The sequence below is a fragment of the Carcharodon carcharias genome, chromosome 15 (assembly GCF_017639515.1).
Source record: "Carcharodon carcharias isolate sCarCar2 chromosome 15, sCarCar2.pri, whole genome shotgun sequence".
Classification (NCBI taxonomy): domain Eukaryota; kingdom Metazoa; phylum Chordata; class Chondrichthyes; order Lamniformes; family Lamnidae; genus Carcharodon; species Carcharodon carcharias.
Window position 1 is genome coordinate 49,407,404 of NC_054481.1, and position 18,318 is coordinate 49,425,721.

At 47.0% G+C, this 18,318-nt stretch overlaps 1 pseudogene; it reads right to left on the reverse strand.

Moving 5' to 3' along the window:
* Positions 1-1,359: 1,359 nt before the first annotated feature.
* On the reverse strand, positions 1,360-1,618 carry LOC121288312 (annotated as a pseudogene).
* Between the last annotated feature and the right edge of the window lie 16,700 nt (positions 1,619-18,318).

Below are 18,318 nucleotides of genomic sequence, written 5' to 3' on the forward strand. Positions count from 1 at the left end.
GGAAAATAATGGACATTGTGTAAGTCGCCATCAAAGTTGAAAAGAGAAGGATAGAAGGTGAAATAAGTCGAGGAAGTGGTTGGGTGACACCAAACTTAGCTTGTGAATTGTAATCAGAATAAGAGACTTGAGGGCGGTTTGAAGTTTTAAAGGTCTTGAGAGTTCGAGTGAAAGGATGAGCTCTGGGTCTTAATTTCACCAATTTTAACTGTGGGCCGCACAAGAAATGGAAGGTCAGGGGGCAGTGACTATATTGTTATTGGTAAAATGGGAAGAAGGTTTGCAGTGTGGGAGAGTGTAAGTTAGCGATTAGAGAAGGATCACAATTAAACATCGAGGATCTTTTCTTGTACTCTGATCAAGAGTTTGTGAGGAAAGCCTTCCCAGATCTGGAAACAGTTATTCAAGTTTTGGACAGCCTTACCTCAGGGTGGCTGAGGAAATAAAGAAGTCCTTCGCTTGCTGGAGGAAAGTGAGCTTCTTGGAAGAAGTTTTTGCCTTGGAAAAGATGTGGGAGTTCCATTTGAAACGAGAGGACATAATGACGCCAAAAGTGCGAGGTGGAGAAAAACAACACGTGCAGTGACTGAGTGCACATAAAGCACTTGTTGAACACAATCATTCTCCCTGGCCTGCTGAGGATTTCAATATGTCGAGGCATTTAGTGGCCTGAGCAGGAATTTAAAAAAAACATCAGAATTATATCAATAGCTGTTGAGTGATTTTACCAGCCCTTTGGAGACGGGTTGGGAGGTGGACACGCTGGTAAAATGGCGGTGGAAGGGCATCAGGAGGGGAGCCCAACATCTTCCTGCTGCCAGGGCATATTACCAGCAACTGGAGCCTCAGCACCAGGCTGCCTATTGTGCCAACTAAGTGCTAATCTGAGGACCACCTCCTAGCACCGATGGTATTTTACCAGAATGAGAAAGGTCTGCTGCCATGTGGGAAGACAGAGTTATATCCTGATGGCTGCTCCATGATCCACTGAGGGAGGCCCTCCCCACCCCCGCAATGGCAGTGGTCACCCCTCTGGCTACGTGGCTGCTGCTGGAAGGTGGAAGGCCACCTCTGACAGTGCACTGCTGAACTGCCAGTTCTCTGGTCCAGCAGCCCAGGGAGATGGGGCTACTGTCATTTTATTTGATAATTCTAACAAATAACTCAATACCAGCAAGAGGGTCCAGGAAGAAAAGCTCACCTAAACCAGAAGGGCAAGGCTTCGGGAAACTGACTCCCATTTACATCTCTCCCATACTGCCACCCAGATCCCAAGGAAGCAAATCAGTATCCCTCAGCCAGACTCCAGAAGCCCGGCTGTGTGTAGCCTCACCCATCCGCAAATGACAACTTTCATTTTTAGTGCAGCTTTCTTCCGAAATAACAGCCTCCTGTTAACCTGGCCTCTCCTCCAGCGGGCTGGCAGAATACAGTGGAGTATCCGACTCACAGCACTACAGTCTGTGCCTGGCTGAACACAGTAGTGATTTTGTAGCTACCAGGGCACTTGATACCCATAGAAGTAGGAGTTGGGACTTTGCACCGGACGCTTCTTCTTGTGTTTCCTCTTCTCCTCGGGAGTCGGATGCAACAAACCTTTTGCCAGAGGCATCTTTAGCGTAGACTCACTAGCGCGGCCTCAATTGGACAGTACAGCCTCTTAATTAGCCACTGCCAGTAAATTGTTGCCCAGTATGCTGCCATCTGCCTGCATGGGCTTGGGTTCCGCCTGCAGTCCCAGCAGTGGGACTCCTCAACGTGCTAGGAAAATCCAGCCTAATGTCTTCAGATAATCCCATAAAGAATGAAAGGGGAGCAGGTTGGCAGAGTACAAGCCAAGTTTATGCAACCTCTCCTTGTACGTTAACCCTTTAAGCCCCAGTAGTGTCCTGTTGTGTTATTATTTTGCATCCAGAAGGAACGTTCCAGAGAGTCTGAAACAAAAGCAGCCATTACATTGCTACACCAACTGGAATGTTTATTGAATATGACACCGCCCATCACTTTACTTGCTTGTAAAGCCCTCTCCTGAATATTTTCAACTGTAACTCTGTGCAGAATTTTAAACATAGGAGTTTCATCACATACGGGACAAAAGATGCTGTATCATGTATCTGGACTGAAGAAACACTACTGCATTGGTATATCAGTGCAATTTCTTGCATTGTGCTGTGTACTCAATGACTTCCAATTGTGTTCAGCCACCACTTTCCTTATCACAGTCACCTAGAGCTTGCAGCACATTGGGTCACGTATTGTACAAGGAAATAGTCCTCTCTTTTCAGTAAATGAGCAGGACCTCAATAAATCAAAAAAATAATTGCACTTGTGTTTCGGGAAAGAAATAATAGTGGCCCCCAGTTTCTCTTTATTTTGTGCCTTCTGTTGCTAGTTAACATGTGCTTAATATTACCAATTTAGTCCTGAACTGATTCCAGTGTTGTCATATTTTTGGCACCAGGTTAGTAATAGTGCACTACAGTGGAGTGCTGTGTTTGAAGTGAATCCTCTCCCGAGAGTCAGGTTCTAGACCACAGGAAAATGGCAGACTAAACTCACCTTGGCATTGTCCAGCATGGCAGTTCAAATTGGCATAGCACTTGAGGAATTTGTGCCTGGTACAAAGTGCACAGTGCCTGTTGAATGTACCAATTGGTGCAGTTCCTGCTGTCCAACATCTTCCATTCTAGATCAAAAGACTCGCACCAAGTAGGCATAGTTTACACATCTTTTTCCCTCAAACAATGAACTTGTCCTGGCAAAGTGTACCAGAGCGACAGCATTGTGTGAAAGTTTAATGTCGCACAGCCAAGAGGGGAAGAATTGTCCCATGTCACTCAGCCCATTTTGCACCGGTATATGTATTAGAATGTATTTACATTTATATTGAACCCTTCATGTCATAATGTCTCAGATCACTTCTTACTATTTTGAAGTTTCTTGATTACCACAGAGACAAGCAGCAGCCATTCTGTCATCAGCAACATCCCATAAATGGTCTTGATCATAAATAACCAAAATTAGTGCTGTTAATTGGAGGCGGAATCTTGGCCAAGATATGGGTGAACTATTTCTCCACTAGACCATGGCAGATTCACCTAATTCACTGACACAGGCAGTCGGGGGGGGTCTCAGTTGAATGTCTCATACAACAACAACTTATATAGCACACTTTTTATTCTTATTCATCCATGGGATGTGGGCATCGCTGGCTAGGTCAGCATTTATGCCCACCCCTAATTGTCCTTTAGAAGGTGATGGTGAGCTGCCTTCTTGAACCGCTGCAATCCATGTGGTATAAATACACCTACAATGCTGTTAGGAAGGGAGTCCAGGATTTTGACCCAGCGACAGTGAAGGAAAGGCAATATATTTCCAAGTCAGGATGGTGAGTGGCTTGGAGGGGAACTTTCAGGTGGTGGTGTTCCCATCTATCTGCTGCCCTGGTCCTTCTAGATGGTAGTGGTTGTGGGTTCAGAAGGTGCTGTCTAAGGAACACTTAATGTAATAAAAATCCAAAGGCATTTCACAGGGACATTATAAAGTAAAATTTGAAGCTAATCCAATTAAAGTGATATTGGGGCAGATGCCAAAAGATCATCAAATATCTAGGGTTTAAGGAGTGTTAAACACGGGGGTGATAAGTGAAAGGGAGATGATGCAAATAGAGGCACAAGCAGCAGAGCTTGGGGTGATCTTAAATTTATGGAGAGTAGTGTGTGGGAGGCCAGCAGGTAGCGCATTGGACTGTGTTCAAGTCAAGAGGTAACAAAGACATAGATGAGAGTTTCAGCAACAGATGGGGTAGAATTGAGTGATGTTACAGAAGCGGATAGAGGTGTGATGGCACAATTATGTGGCGTCAAATAGGATAAGATTGTGAAGAATCTGGTTCTAGCCTCCTCAGACTGTTGCAAAAGGAAGGAATGGAATCGGTAACTGTGGAACAGTGGGCCATAAGTTCCGTGGAGTGGTAATCCATTCCAGTCTATGCAACACTGAACATACACATGTTACTGTTTGTGCCCTTCACCTTGATCCATTTGGTATCATTTAGGCTTTGGATGACCGTTTACAATGGGCTTCATGGAATCCACGAACTATTGTACACCTCCAGCAAATTTCACCCATTAAATGTTGTAATGGACAACTGAATCAATAGCAATCTCGCTGATATCAAAATGAGCCCTCTAGTGTGCTGGATCCCTCTAGTCCAGAAACTAGGGAGGTCATGTTGGAGTTGTATAGAACCTTGGTGAGGCCACAGCTGGAGTACTGTGTGCTGTTCTGGTTGCCACATTATAGGAAGGATGTGATTGCACTGGAGGGGGTGCAGAGGAGATTCACCAGGATGTTGCCTGGGATGAAACGTTTAAGTTATGATGAGAGGTTGGATAGACTTGGGTTGTTTTCATTCGAGGAGAGAAGACTGAGGGGTAACCTGATCGAGGTGTACAAGATTGAGGGGCATGGACAGGGTGGATAAGGAGCAGCTGTTCCCTTAATTGAAGGGTCAGTCACAAGGGGGCATAAGTTCAAGGTGAGGGGCAGGAGGTTTAGGGGGGATGTGAGGAAAAACTTTTTTACCCAGTGGATGGTGACGGTCTGGAATGCGCTGCCTGGGAAGGGTGATGGAGGCGGGTTGCCTCACATACTTTAAAAAGTACCTGGAAGAGCACTTGGCACGTCAGAACATTCAAGGCTATGGGCCAAGTGCTGGTAAGTGGGATTAGGTAGGTAGGCCAGGTGTTTCTCACGTGTCGGTGCAGACTCGATGGACCGAAGGGCTTCTTCTGCATTGAGAGATTCTGATTATCCGGCCTCGGCCGCTGCTGGGATTGTCCGTGGACTTTTGGCTGGGCCGCCACATCCCCCACAACATTTCACACCAGGTTCAGACCCAGAAAACCCCAGGTCAATTGTTTTGCTGCCTGAAGAGCTCATCACTCGTGTTCACTGATATCTCATAGATTGATGATGGAAACCAGACAGGAGACAGTAGTTAGCTTTTCTTACTTTAAGTCTACTGGAGGCAATTTAGTTCTTAACTGTGTCATACTTCCACATTTATATCAATGCAAAGTGGTTTTGGATGTGCACCAATATGAAAGTGGCAGTCAAACTCTAAAAATAATAGTAATAAAGTGAAGAAACAATGCCAAGAATTTTGAAGCAGCCTCCAAGATACCACCTCGTATTGTATTTATTTCAGGCATCCACTCTGCCCGCTACAAAGCCAAGTTTAAAAAGTTCTTGGGTCAAGCACAGGATTGTTTAAAACGTTGAGGATAATTGTAACCCCACCACCCCCCCCCAAAATGTATGGGTTTGGATTGAGTGAGAAGTGAAAATTTTTTAAATTTCCAAGCTGCCTCTGAGCCTCCAACCTTCCAATTTGACATGGGCCAATCTGCTGTCGAGGCAGTGAGTTGGGAAAATTCTTGAAGGAGGCTGCATGCCTCCACTTTAACATCCTTTTTATTTTTAACTCACGACAGCCGAGTTTCTCTGGCTCCAGAAACCTAACAGATAAAGGGACAAGAAGAAAATGAGCCGTAAGCTCTGCTTGTGGGTCAGCAGGAGCAGAAATGTTTCCTCGCAGCCCAACAAATTTACACTGTAAACATGCCCGCTTCCTCCCGCCGCTCCGAATGTCCAGCCTCATAAATATCAGGGTCATTCTTTTCAACATTAATGAGCTCCCTTCCATGTTCAGAAGACTACTTCCAGCATTAAAATGTTATCTCTTGGCACTCGAAGCTTTTTTTATCATGAAACAGAAGACATAACAGAGACCGTGGTATGACTTGGGTCTGTTGGCTGCACTTTGCCAGAGTCTCTAAAACTTGGTCAATCAATAGATAAAAAAGTTTTCTCCTGTATTCATTTTATATCTCCATCTCCCTGTAAGGAAGCATCTAGCCTCTACTCAGCAACTACCTGAGTGCCTGACTAAGGTGAGGAATTTGCCATATATGGAATTGAGAGTGATGTGCAATATCGTACCAGACAGACAATGTCCGTACAGGGCATTGTCCAGACCACCCCTCAAATACTATGTGCAGTTTTGGTCTCCTTATTTAAGGAAGGATGTAAGTGCATTGGAGGTGGTTCAAAGGAGGTTTACTAGATTGATACCTGGAATGAGTGGGCTGTCTTACGAGGAAAGGTTAGACAGACTGGGCTTGTTTCCACTGGAGGTTAGAAGAGTGAGGGGTGACTTGATTGAATTATACAAGATCCTGAACAGCCTTGACAAAGTGGATGTCAAAAGGATGTTTCCTCTTGTGGGTGAGTCCAGAACTAGGGGGCATTGTTTTAAAATTAAGGGTCGCACTTTTAGGACAGAGATGAATATTTTTTCTCTTAGGGTTATGCGACTTTGAAATTCTCTGCCCCAGAAAGTGGTGGAGGCAGGGTCACTGAATATTTTTAAGGCAGAGGTAGATTCTTATTAGGCAAGGGAATCAAAGGCTATCGGGGTTAGATGGGAATGTGGAAATTGAAACACAAGATGATCAGCCATGATCTTATTGAATGGTGGAGCAGGCTCGAGGGGCCAAATGGTTTCCTCCTGCTCCTATTTCTTATGTTATGTTCAAACATCATGGGCAAAATTTTCCAGTTGGCGGGCAGGGCCTGCTCGCTGTCACGTAAAATGACACTTAATAACGTCGAGTAGAACTCCCGACGTCACCCCGCATCATTTCTATTTTCAGGTTGAAGGGGGCTCAGCTGAATCAGCTGTGTGCCCGCTGACCTGTCAGCAGCCTATTGAGGCCATTGAAAAAGTAATTAACATCATTAATTGGACCTGCCCATCCAACCTTAAGATTGGCGGGCAGGCCGGGAGCCCTGGTAGGCTTAAGAAAAAGCATGAAACCTCATCCACGGGCGGGATGAGGTTTCATGAGGGTCTTTAAATATTTAATAAAGGTTTCAATAAAAGTTACGGACATGTCCCAAATTATGTGACAGTGTCACATGAGGGGACATGTCAGGAAATTCTTGCTATCATTTATTTAACAAATTTTAAACCAAAGCCAATTCCCTGAAGCAGCACTTAGCCTCGGAGATCAGTGCACTCTTTCATGCAAATTCACTCTCGGCTGAGGGAATCCCCCTCCCCATCCCACCCCCCCCACCTGCACAGGGAGTGTATAGCAGGCCTTAATTGGCCCTCCCATGTAAAATGGCAGCGCACCCCCGATTCGGAGGTGCACTTGCCCGCGTCCGCTCCCACACCTCTCTCTCCCCTCCACCTCCCAAACCGGGGGAAAATTTTTCCCCATATTGATATATTCAGGTTCTGTAATATTACTGTAATCATCTTAATGTCCTGTAAATATACATGGGACTTAATGAGTTAAACAGTGGTTAAAATTGGCTTTTGCAGAGTCACTCTAAAATGAGCTGCGGGTGAATTAGAATTGTTTTGAGCCCATTCAAAATGATGATAGAAAGGTTTTCTATTCATTGTGGAATGGGAGTAAGTGGTCCAAATACTTTCTATAGTACTGCACTGCACTCTGTCATTTTCCAGTTGCTTTCTTCATGGGGTATATCTGGTTTCTTCACAGACAGTGACACAAATTGCTTGTTGTGAGGTCCAGAGAAACTTCGTATTTGTTTTGGGAGTACTCAAATAAATGTTAGAACGCTTCCTTGTGGTCTTCATATTTCGCAATCCTAAGGGGACATTAGGCAGGGTCTATGCAGCATATTCCCTGCAGAATGTGTTGGCAGTCCCTCGATTTCTAACTTGTGAAAACATTGGGCTTGCTTGTGGGAGGGTTTTCTGAATCCCTGACAACCAAATGGATTTGTGCCAAACAGCCAACAGACACCCAACAGGAAAAATATCCTGCGCCTGAAACTCAAACTACACAAAGTATTGAAAGTAAGACTTCATTTGTCACTGAAACTACATCTGCTTCTCTCTGAAGGCACTTTCCCACAATTCAGCATTGCTTTTGATGAATTTATTGTATTTTTTTAAACCGACAACTTGCATTTACTTGGCGCCTTTAACATACTGAAATACTGCAAGGTGCTTCACAGAGGCATTATCTTAACAAAATTTGACGCTGAGATTGTATAAGATGGGTGACCAAAAGGCTGTTCAAAGGGGTTGGTTTTAAGAATGATTTAAAAGAGGAGAGAGATAGAGAAGTTTGTTATGTTCTTCTTCTGCCTGACATAAACATACCAATCACAGACAAGGATTGGTGAAGATAAGACTATACAGATAATATTCACTGGGAGTCTGTGAGGCACATATCTGACCTCGACCATTGCTGTTTGCCGACTAACTACAAGTGATGGGGCTAATACAGCTTATCCTGTTGAAGTAGTAATGATTGATAGTAGTTTAAGATATTTAAAGGTATATGCACATCATATCACAATGTTCCCCCTTTTATTCTAACTAAAGGTTTACCTTTAAAGATCTAACTATTTACATGAAAGCAAAACAAAATAATATCGGACGGAATTTTCCATTATTGAGACTAAGTGCGGCAGTGGGCATTTTCAGCAGTGCCCACCCCACTGGCGGGACCCCACGCCAAATTCTGCGCATGGCTCCTCATTAATTATGCAAAGGCGAATATCGGACCGAATCACCTGGTGGGCCAGGAGCTGATTCGCTCGCCCGCCGTCAGCTGGTGGGTTCAAAGGTCCGGGCACCATATTTAAAGGTCAGTCCAACACGCGCTCTGTCTCTCCCCGGCCCACCAGAGATGCCTGGCAGCCAGAAGGGGAAGGCCGAGAGCCTGAAGGAGAAGGTAGCATCCTGCTTCACGCACCAGGCCCTCCAGGCATTGACCACAGGGCTGCAGGCACATAGGCAAGTGCCCCATCCCAGGGGTGGCTGCAGGAAGCACAGCAGCCTCACCTCTCCAGCCTGGGAGGCCGTCACAGAGCAGGTCAGCGTAACTGGCACCCGCGCCCGAAATGCCATCCAGTGCAGGAAGAGGATGAATGATCTCATCCAACTCCGCCAGGGTAAGTCATTCTTCAACACTCTCCAATATCAAACTCTCATTATGGCATCATTCACTCAAATGGCTAATCGCTTCAGGGATCTCACACAACTATAAGCAGGGGACACATATCAACACTCATTCTCTCGCCAAGACTTTCACATCACCACCATCCCATCTATCATGTTGCTCACACTCCATCCTCTGGCCCTCCTGGGGAGGGCTCACCACACACAGGGGACATGCATCTCACCCAAACTGTGCTCCACCCCTTCTCATCACAGGCCTTTCATTCTTCTTCATACAGGCCAAGCTGGCGCACAACAGGCATGAGAGAGCACACCGGGGGAGGGACGGCCTCAGTGAGTTTGAGGAGGCTGCAGCCGAGCTGGCTGGGGAGGACAGGGATCGCTCCTGTGGGGAAGGGGAGATCGGCCTCGCCCACTAACCCAGTACGGATCACAGCTCCATCACTTCATCAAATCCTGATATTCACAGTAAGTCACATGCAGCCTTATCTAGTTCATACTCATTAACTGAAACACTATTTTCTATTTTCCAGGCACCAGCAGGTCGAGGCCCCTGAGCCGGTCCAGCACCAGTGTGAGCTCCCAGACTACATCCGAGGGCGAAGCTCCGGGAGAACTGTCACGTCGCTCACACACACCCTACACCAGCTCCGAGACACACAATTGGTGGGGCCCAGCTGTAGATTAGGCTCGGGCTCACTTTCTGGGGAACACCTCACTGACACGTCCCCGCAGCAGTCGGAGACAGGGGCTGCCCAGGTCTCCGGCACTCAGAGGGCTACTGGAGACCAGCCACCCGCTCAGTCTGAGTCAGATGATGAGCCTCTGGAAGCAGCCGCCAGATCAATGCTGGAGATGCAACACCAGGCGGTGGAACAACAGGCAGAGATTCGGCAGTCACTCAGCAGACTCGAGTGAACGATGGAGGAGTCTATCCGTGTTCTGTCTGATGTCGTGGCTCCGACATGCGAGTGCCTCAAGGTCACCATGGGAAAGCTGGCCGTCACCATGGAGACCTTGGTCCAGCAGGTCTTGCTGGATTTGCACTCGGCCCTGCACTCCATGGTCACACACCCTGGTGGGCACCATCAGGATGTAGGCGACATGGGGACGAGGCACCTTGACCTCCCTCCAAGTGCATCATCTCCTGCAGGAGTCAGGGCAGCACCCTCAGGCACCCACAGGGAGGATGATCATCAGCCGGACACCCCAGGGGCCTCCTCCAGGTCACTCCAAGGTGTGCAGCCACTCACAGCCTCCTCTGCCTCTGACCCCATCCACTCCAGCTTCTCAGGCCACCAAGGGCGTTTCTGCCCCTGAGAGGTGACCCTTGTCAGACCAGGGCCTTCCAGGCCATGGACCACCAGAGGGCATCCACAAAGGACGTAGTAGTCAGCAGGCTGCCTCCACCTCTGCTGTCGATGTCAGGTGTAGCACTAGTTAGGAAAATTAAGAAAAATTGATGTCACTTTTGGGTCACGGGCGTGCTAGACATGTAAATTTTTGTGAATACATTTGATGGTTTTGTGAACGTTCCTGTCAACTAAAGGCGTTATGATTTTGTTCTTTGGAATCATCTAATTTCAAGGTTTAGCCTTCCTCCCACTCAGTGATAGTGTCCCACTGTGAGATTCACATTCCTGTGATGTCAACCTCAGTTGAATTAGTCTCTGCACCCTTGTGCGATATCAGGGAGATGTATTTAAATCTTTACTGGAAATGTGTGATGAAAGTGATTCTCACCCTTCTTCCTCAAGAAACCCCATTGAGCGAGAGCAGCTCATCAGCACTGATATTCTAGCAGCATTTGTGTCTCCTCAGTGGTAGTGGCAGAAGAAAAAATGCACAGGAGGAGGAAATCCTTAGGCATGTCCACATCTCAGTCGCAGCAGTGTTGACATCATTAGATGGGGGCGAAGGCTTCAAGTCTTCTCTCGTAAAGCTCTTGTTCCTAAGTGGGCCCTCAGTTCCCAGAGTGATCTCACTTATAGGGCCCCATGGACCAAAGCAAAGATCATGACCTGGTGACTCGAGAGATCAGAAAGTGAAAGCATGAAAGTAGGACTCGCTCTTGTTGCAAGTGGGTGGACATCCCCTGACTTAAAAGAAAATGGCATTGAGGGCTGGGAGAGATGTGGCCATATTCCCTCACTTAACTTTACTCTTCCTGGAACCTGTCAGCGATTAACATATCACGGGCACGTCTCCCATGTCTTCCTTCCTCCATGGAGTGATCGCACTTATACTGACCCTCAGCAGCCTCATGAGGTCTTTGGCCCTCTAGGTCTTCATCCTCCGATGAGCTCTCATGCTCCTCCAGGGGTTCACCTCTTCACGTTGCCAGACTGTGAAGGGCGCAACACACTGCAGTGATGCAGGAAGCCCTGTCGGGGGTGTATTGGAGTGAGCCACTGAGCGGTTCTAGCATCTGAAACACATCTTCTGAAGCCCTATGGTCTGCTCTATAAGGTACCATGTGGAGCTGTGAGCAGGGATGTACTTCTCCTCAGAATGACTCTGAGGGTCATGCCCCTTATCCAAAGCAGCCATCCCTGCAGACGTAATGGCTCCTCAAAAATCTCAGGCCCTGGGAGTGACTCAGGATGTAGGAGTCGTGGCAACTCCCAGGGTACTGTACACAAACGTGTAATATGTGCTTCGGGTGATCACACACCAGTTGTACATTGCTGGAATGATAGTCCTTGTGGTTTATAAACATTAGGGCCTGCTGCCATGGAGCCTGTATAGTCACATGGGTGTAGTTTATTGCACAATGCACTCTTGAGAAGCCTGAGATGGTGGCAAATCCAGTGAATCTCATGTGGTCCTCACTGTAAAGGGTGTCTGTGACCTCCTTTATGCATCGATATGATGCGGACTGAGAGCTGCCGTACAGGTCCCCTGTTGATCCTTGGAAAGACCCAGAGGCAAAGAAATTGAGTGCTGCGGTCACCTTCAAAGCCACTGGCAGAGGATACCCTCCAATTCCATTTGGCATCAGGTCTTTACGAAGAATGTGGTACATATGATGTGCCAGAGCTCGGTACAAGGGCAGACGTGCACGACATTGTCTCTCACTCATTTGTAAATAGGAGACTCTTGGATGATTAACCCTAGGTCTGGCAGGTCAGCCTGGTTGCCAAGGTATCTCCTCCTGACCCTCCTGTTCATGTTGTGGCCTCTCTTGACCATGTCCCTCCTGCTGGAGCTGCGCGCGGAGTTGCCTCTCCCTCCTTCACCTCCTCCATTGCTTTAGGACCTCGACAAAGACAGCATTAAGCCCTGGATCCATATCTGCATTTGCCTTCTCTCTGAAAGGAAACATTGAAGACATTAATGATTCAAGGGGCAAGAAAGCAAAGATCAGAGGATGACACATTTGGAGCCTGGAAGGGTCCATAGTTTTTCCTGACCTACTTGCATGGTGGCTGATGCCGCCTTGTCCCTGAGACACTGACACACACATTGAGGTGACCAAGCTGGTGTCACAGCTACGTCACATCTTGAGCCCTGCGTGGGATGCTAAAGTTTCAGTGAGATGATCGACCCAACCCAGCTCTGTGTTCCAATCTCTGATGTGGCATGTTAATAAACAATCAGTTGTTCATGGTCAATGAGTGGAAGGCCTTTGGCCCATTAGGAATGTCACATCTGGTGAACAGGTGACATGCCTTCATTGATGGAATGCCATAAATGATACAGCTGTGCCTCCTTCACTTTTGCCTGCATTCCCAAATTCTACATTCCTATGTGTTACAATTGAGATGCAGCGACTGTGATGTGAAGCTGCTGAGTCTGAATCACCCCTTAACAGTGCTAATGAAGCCATTGGCTTTAAATGGCTTTCATCACAAGGAGGCCTTCCTTCTTTCTTTCTAAACAGACTCCCGCTCAGCCCTGCGGCAACAAGAGGTTAGAGGGTGACCCCACAAAGGCCCCCCTCATGTTCATCCTTCCCCCTCATTGCCATTCCACAGCCTTCCCTCCTCATTGCCCCCTTCTTGTTCATCAATCCAACCCTCGCCTCACAGCCCACCCCCGATTGAAATGCTAGTTTCTGAAAGTAGAGGCCTACATGACTACCACAGCACAGTGGTGTTCCTTGGCACAATGTAGGCAATGAGCAGGAGCAGACTAACTCCACAGCCTCAGCAGTGTGGCGTTTGTCTCAACAAGACCAGAGCAGCGCTATGGCAGGTAGGCTATGTATGTTCCACTCACCTCAAAGTTACCAGCGAACTGAGGTTGCACTTGTGCACGTCGCCCTTCTCAAACGGGTTTGAGGCCAACATAATTTCCTGCTGGCGTGACACAAGATTGCAAGGCGTGGCAAGATTCTAGCGAGCAGCTGTTTTAATGAGCATTCATGACATGTTAATGAATGCAAATGGTGTTTGAACCACTAGTCAGGGGGGTGACCAACTCTCCATAAACACACCATTGGGAGAATTGGAACCTATTTTTACAACAGTGGATTTGCGACTTTTTGCTTGCTGCTGGATTCTCTGCTCCCACCTGCCACGAAACCCACCATGGGCAGGATGGGGAAATTCCACCATTGAGTCTGAATGTACTTTAGCACAGAAACACATCGCGACTTGCATGTCCATCCAGCTTTCATTCTGGTAATCTGTGCTGGAGGCTGCTGTACATTTTCAGAATGCTGGTTAGGATTGCTTTATTTGTGTTGCATCTTAGACCATGTTCTAGTCACAGTAGGGGCTGCATGATGTTTCTGATTGTGGTATTGTTCTGATTTAGAATCTGTTTTGTTGCTCTGTCATACTGCTTGGTGTTCATACTTGATACCAACTTGGTTCTGGGCACATGCTGCTGGACACCAGGTGGCGTTAGTTGGATGATACTCTCGAACGTTCTGTCCGCTGTTCAGCTTGGGTAATTTGTTATCCATATACCGGTCATGGGCATCTTTCATCTTCCCCGCTAATCCAACAAAGCATCACGTACTACTGGAATAATAGATGAATGATGATAGAGGAGGTTTGTTCGTACTTGTCTGCAGAATAATAATTCCACAGTGGCTCTAGCGATGGAGTATACACGTTTGGAATGGGAATACATATTTGGTTCCAAAGGTGTCTTGCAGCCTGTTGGCTGATGATCTGTGTTGCAGAGTTAGGTGATCCAGTGTAAGCATAGGGTTTGCGATGGTGCTCCACGTGGCTTGTGGTCCTTGTCATTGTTTTTACGATACCATGGATGGTGACCACGGTAGGTCTGCGATCACTAGACCCGTGGTGTCCACAACATAAAACATCTGGGGTGACCAGGGTAAGTTTTTGTACCAACACTTGAGGGTAATGGATTCCAGGGATGGAATCTCCAAGTCACTGTGCGCAGCGAGTGCGTTATAAGATTGGTCTTATTGGCAACCTCATAAATAGGGCCGAAGCTATTTGCTCACTATGCAAGCTTGATGCTGAAATAGGGCGCATCAAAGGCATCCTGCAGGATAATGGCTATCCTGATCAGATCATTTTGCGCTGTCATTGTGCACAGTGAGTTGGCATTGGTTGGTTGAATCATCACTTGCCACTTCTGTAGGCACTTGCATCCAGTGTATGAAGTGGAAGGATGTTTGCACGTGCACAGATATCCAGTTTTGCATATAGATTATAGTCATTTGGTAACATAGAACTTGAGTATTGCTGAAAAAAAAGACTTTTTTTGTCAAAGCTTTCCATGTTACACTCATTAGGACAATTCGCAAGAAAATACCAATGACAGGGGGAAACATCATATTTCTACTGTGTAAGAGTGCTGATTGGTTGGCAAATGTTCTTTCTTTCTGCAAAGGACAGGGCCATGTATATTAATATAGGTAGCTTCCAGTACACGCAAATGCGCCACAATGCAAGACAATCTTGAACTGGTTGTCAGCATAATTCTGAACACACTGAGGTTTATTTTCAAATGTTGTCCAATCGCAGAACCACATCTAATGCTGAACACTGTGTTTTGAGTTTTGCAAGCACGGGCTGATTGGGTACGGTCTGTACCTTGCCCATTGCGAACTGTGGCTGGGACATGCTGTTTGATATGATCTGCCCGTCTTTGGGATGTACAGCCCACATACCTAGCATTACACTGGCACTTGTGGACAGGGGAGTCAGGAGGTTAGTTACTCATCGCGCAATTCCTAGTCTCTTGCCTGCTCTTGTAGCCACAGTATTTATATGGCTAGTCCTGTACAGCTTCTGGTCAATGATAACCCCCAGGATGTTGATAGTGGGGGATTCATTGATGGTAATGCCATTGAACATCGATGGCAAGGGGCGATGGTTGGATTCTCTCTTGTTAGAGATGGTCATTGCCTGATACTTGTGTGGCACTAATGTTACTTGCCACTTGTCAGCCCAAGCCTGGATATTGTCCAGATCTTGCTGCATTTGGACATGGACTGCTTCAGTATCTGAGGAGTCTCAAATGGTCCTGAACATTGTGCAATCATCAGTGAACATCCCCATTTCTGACCTTATGATGGAAGGAAGGTCATTGATGAAGCAGCTGAAGATGGTTGGGCTAAGGACACTACCCTGAGGAGCTCCTGCATTGATGTCCTGGAGCTGAGGTGACTGACCTCCAACAACCACAACCATCTTCCTTTGTGCTAGGTTGAATCTGACCAGTGGAGAGCTTACCCCCTGATTCCCATTGACTCCAGTTTTGCCAGAGCTCCTTGATGCCACACTTGGTCAAATGCTGCCTTGATGTCAAGGGCAGTCACTTTCACCTCATCTTGGCAGTTCAGCTCTTTTGTCCATGTTTGAAGCAAGGCTGTAATGAGGTCAGGAGCTGAGTGGCCCTGGCGGAACCCAAACTGGGTGTCAGTGAGCAGGTTATTGCTAAGCAAGTGCCACTTGACAGTACTGATGATGTCCCTTTCCATTGCTTTACTGATGAAGGAGAGTAGACTGATGGGGCGGTATTTGGCCAGGTTGGATTTGTCCTGCTTTTTGTGTACAGGACTTACCTGGGCAATTTTCCACATAGCTGAGTAGATGCCAGTGCTGTAGCTGTACCAGAACAGCTTGGCTAGGGGCACGGCAAGTCCTGGAGCACAAGTCTTCAGTGCTATTGCCAGAATATTGTTAGGGCCCAGAGCCTTTTCACTATCCAGTGCCTTCAGCTGTTCCTTGATATCACGTGAAGTGAATCAAATTGGTTGAAGACTGGCATCTGTGATGCTGGGGACCTCCGGAGGAGACCCAGATTAATCATCCACTCAGCACTTCGGGCTGAAAATTATACCAAATGCTTCAGCCTTATCTTTTGCACTGATGTGCTCAGCTCCTCCATCTATGAGGATGGGGATATTTGTGGAGCCGCCTCCAGTGAGTTGTTTACTTGTCCTCCACCATTCACGACTGGATGTGGAAGAACTGAAGAGCTTAGATCTAATCCGTTGGTTAGTGAACGCTTAGCTCTGTCTGTCACTTGCTGCTTATTCTGTTTGGCATACAAGTTGTCCTGTGTTTTAGCTTCATCCGTTTGTCACCTCATTTTTAGGTGCTGCTCCTGGCATGCCCTCCTGCACTCTTCATTGAACTTTGGCTTGATGGTAATGGTAGGGTGAGGGATATGCTGGGCCATGAGGTTACAGATTGTGTTCAAGTACAATTCTGATGATGGCCCACAGCACCTCATGGATACCCAGTCTTGAGCTGATAAATCTGTTCAAAATCTTTCCAAATTAGCATGGCAGTAGAGCCACACAACACGATGGAGGGTATCCTCAATGTGAAGGCAGGACTTTGTCTCCACAAAGATGGTGCAGTGGTCACTGCCACAAATACAGTCATGGACAGGTGCATCTGCACCAGGCAGGTTGGTGAGGATGGTTCTCTCACCACCTGCCACAGGCCCAGTCCAGCAGCTATGTCCTTTAGGACTCAGCCACTTGGGTCAGTAGTGGTGCTACGAGCCACTCTTGGTGATGGACATTGAAGTCCCCCACCCAGAGTACACTCTGTGCCCTTGCCACCCTCAGTGCTTCCTCCAAGTGGTGCTCAACATGGAGGAGCACTGATTCATCAGCTGAGGAAGGGCGGTACTTGGTAAACAGCAGGAGGGTTTGTTGCCCATGTTTGACCTGGGGGCCCAGAGTCGATGTTGAGGACTCCCAGGTCAACTCCATCCTAATTGTATACCACTGTGCCGCCACCTCTGCTGTGTGTGTCCTGCCAGTAGGACAGGGCATACCCAGGGATGGTGGTGTCTGGGACATTATCTGTAAGATATGATTCCATGAGCATGATTATGTCAGGCTGTTGCTCGATTAGTCTGTGAAATGGCTCTCCTAATTTTGGCATTAGCCCCCAGATGTTAGTAAGGAGGACTTTGCAGGGTCGACAGGGCTGAGATTGCCATTGTTGTTTCCGGTGCCTAGGTCAATGCCAGGTGGCCCGTCTGGTTTCATTCCTTTTTTGTGACTTTTTAGTGGTTTGATACAACTGAGTGGTTTGCTAGGCCATTTCAGAGGGCATTTAAGAGTCAACCACATTGCTGTGGGTTTGGAGTCATGTGTAGGCCAGACCAGGTAAGGATGACAGATTTCCTTCCATAAAGGACATTAGTGAACCAGATGGGTTTACAACAATCGACAATGGCTTCATGGACATCATTAGACTTTCAATTCCAGATCTTTATTTGACTCACCTTTGGAAAGAGTTGTCAGAGAGCCAGACCCGCGGGAGACACACAGAAAAGTGGAATATCAAAGTAGGAATGTTTTGCTACATTTGTACAGGGCATTGGCGAGACCACATCTAGAGTACTGTGTACAATTTTGGACTCCTTATTTAGGAAAGGATATTATTGAATTGGAAGCAGTTCAGAGAAGGTTCATATGACTGATTCCTGGGATGAGGGGTTTATCTTATGAGGACAGGTTGAGCCTGTATCCATTGGAATTTAGAAGAATGAGAGACAATCTCATTGAAACTATAAGATTCTGAGGGGAGTTGCCAAGGTTGATCCTGAAAGGACTAGAGCCAGGGGGCACAGTTTAAAAAAAGGGGTCTCCTATTTAGGACAGAGATGAGGAGAAGCTTTGTGACCCAGAGGGTCATGAGTTTGTGGAACCGTCTTCCTCAGGGGGCAGTGGAGACAGGGTCAATGAATATTTTTAAGGCAGAAGTAGATAACCTTTGACTGCCTTGTCACTCAAGAATCTATCAGGTGTAGACAGGAATGTGGAGTTGAGGTCACAATCACATCAGGCATGATCTTATCGAAAGGCAGAGCAGGTTCAAAGGGCCAAGTGGCCTACTCCTACTTCTAAT